The following is a 2,889-nucleotide window of genomic DNA, read 5'->3' on the forward strand; positions in this document are numbered from 1 at the left end:
GCATTTCAAAAAGGAAAGTTATAAATATAGGTCATATTAATTTCAGTTTATAAAAGAACTAAGAAAATGAAAACTGATTTTTTTTTACATTATTAGTGTTTCAAATGTTTTTATGTATGGATTATAACAAAGAGTTTGCAAAACCTGTAGTCATTAAGTACTGAATTTTCTCAAGTTTCCTATCATTTTTTGCCAGCTTTTCATATATGTATTTTTAAAGAATCATTCTTCTAACTTGAAAGTCAAATTCTGTATTTTTCTAATGTGAAATAAGGGACCCAACTTATTGATATTTTTTTCTTTTTATTTGGATAATGAGTATTTGCTAACAATTTTTCATGGTAAACACCCCCCCACACAAACTCCATACAACAAAAATATGTGATTATGAGGTCACTCTGCTTTTAATATATGCACAATTATATGTACTTATATGTTTATGTCTGTGTGAACTGACTGGTACCAATATGTTCATTCAGCAGCTATGGGGTTCTTTTTGGTAAACATCTATAGGCACCAAAGATGAACAGGTATAATTTCTTACCTGTGCTCCTAAAACTAAGTATAGGTTATAAGGAAAGAAAATTTTAAATTAAGACTTTTCTAAACTCACAAATATTTATTGGTAGGCAGGCTCAAAAATAGTTATGGAACCTGTTCTTAAAAGCTTAGGGAAGTGCCCCTCTCTGTCCTTTGGCATTTCCACACGCCTATTGAGTGAAATGTTCATGCATGGTATTCATAACCGTATTTGGGGAGCATAATGAGCAAATCTTCTACGTGTCTCAAGCCAAAGAGTGCCACAGGAAAGGGCAAGACCCCAGAATAAAAGGAGCACTGACTGAAGGACCAACTTGAATCTATTAGGCTTCTGAAGTTGATGGAATTGCATACTGTGTCTTTGCAGAAGTGGTATGCCTTGGTTTTAGCAACTGTATCTCTTGAATAAATCTAATTTCATTTAAAATTAAATGTCAAAAACCAAATATTCATTCTTGGTTTTCAGTGTTCACATAACCATATGGAAGTGTGTGTCTATGATCCTGGTGTGTCAGATGCTCATGTCCTTATCTGAAGCCTAGAACTATAGTTTTTGTAGCAAAGAGAATGGCACCCTCCTTCTGTGAATTTGGAGATGCATCAGAATTTTATGATGTTATAATGACTGGGGAAAATGCCTGACATTTTCTGTATAGAGACCAGCAAATTTTAGCATTGAATCTATATTTAACTAGAATCTCTAAAGAAAAAAAATGAAAATGTAAATTTATACTTTTCTCTTTTTTTTCTTTTTTTTAACCATACGATTTACTTTTATTTTTTTTAGTCATACATGACAGCAGAATGTATTTTGACATATCATACATACATGGAATGTACATACATCGATCATATTGTCTATTCTATTCTGCTGCCTTTCCTATCCCCCCTACTCCTCCCCTCCTCTCCCATCCTTTCTCTCTACCCAATCTAATGAGACACACTTTTTTTTCTTTTTCTCATCACAACATCATATATGTATTCTGTATAACGATGAGTTTCTCCTTCCATCTTCCGTGCAACTCCCTTTCTCCCTCTTTTTCCCTCCCACCTCTCTTCCCTATTTAGTGGTAGTCTTCTTCTCATGCTCTTCCTCCCTATCACATTTTGAGTCACCCCCCTTATATCAGAGAAGACATTCGGCATTTGTTTTTTAGGGATTGGCTAACTTCACTTAGCATAATCTTCTCTAATGCCATCCATTTCCCTGCAAAAGCCATGATCTTGTTATTTTTTAGTGCTGAGTAATATTCCATTGTGTATAAATGCCACTTTTTTATCCATTCATTTATTGAAGGGCATCTAGGTTGGTTCCACATTCTAGCTATTGTGAATTGTGCTGCTATAAACATTGATGTGGCTGTGTCCCTGTAGTATGCTCTTTTTAGTCTTTTGCGTATAGTCTGAGAAGGGGAATAGCTGGGTCAAATGGTGGTTCTATTCTCAGCTTTCCAAGGAATCTCCATACTGCTTTCAAAATTGGTATACTTTTCTCTTAGTCTTTTTTTTTTTTTTTTTTTTTAGAGGAGAAATGACTTCTATTGTGATTGCAAAATCAGCCTATGAACAAAGTCCCCGGGGGGCAGAGCCCCGCCTTGATTCCCTTTCTATAAGGCCCCAGTGCCCACACCATGCTAGAAGGTGCACTGCAGTGGCCTCAGCACCAGGTATCAGGAGGTAAGAGAGTGAGAGACAATATATGTACAAAAGCTCCAGAGTTTGAAAGGGACAAATGCAGACCCTCCAAACACGGGGAAACGCTTTCAGCAATTCCTCTCCCTGAACTATCAATGACCAGGGCACGGGTAGCCCATGATCACTTTCGAATACGGGGCTCTTATTCTTGAAAATTTTAAATTATCTGTATGTAAACTATATACATTCTTTCTCCTCACTCTTTTTGGCACCCTAGTTATATGTATATGAGACTTTCAATTTCTATCATTCCCATCTCAATGTCTCCTTCCTATTTTCTATCTCTTTGAATTGCTACCTCATTCTAGGTGATTTATTATTTATCTCCCTGCCCATTATCTTTCTCTTGAGTAACATTTAATTTGCTGTTTGACTTTTTGAATAAGCTTATTTAAATATATAATTTGATAAGCTTTGCAAATACTGTTTGCCTTTATTCTGCTGTACTTGTTTTAAAAAAAATTTTCTTAAATCTTTCATAATTAAGGGGCTATAGATTTAGCTCAGTGGGAGATCACTTGTCTCACAAGCATGAGGCTCTTGATTGGATCCCCAGCATCAAACAAACAAACAAGTAAAAACTATTTTTAATAGTCCATCTTTGTGATTTTTATACCTCAGTCTTAAACATTAGTTTCTATATATTATTTTGGA

General features: G+C 35.2%; 1 non-coding gene across 1 annotated transcript; it reads right to left on the minus strand.

Moving 5' to 3' along the window:
- Positions 1–2,240: 2,240 nt before the first annotated feature.
- On the minus strand, positions 2,241–2,374 carry LOC144249341 (small nucleolar RNA SNORA71). The gene has a single exon (XR_013342208.1). It is a non-coding gene; the product is annotated as a small nucleolar RNA SNORA71 (small nucleolar RNA).
- Positions 2,375–2,889: the final 515 nt, after the last annotated feature.

The sequence above is a fragment of the Urocitellus parryii genome, chromosome 1, assembly GCF_045843805.1.
Source record: "Urocitellus parryii isolate mUroPar1 chromosome 1, mUroPar1.hap1, whole genome shotgun sequence".
NCBI lineage: Eukaryota > Metazoa > Chordata > Mammalia > Rodentia > Sciuridae > Urocitellus > Urocitellus parryii.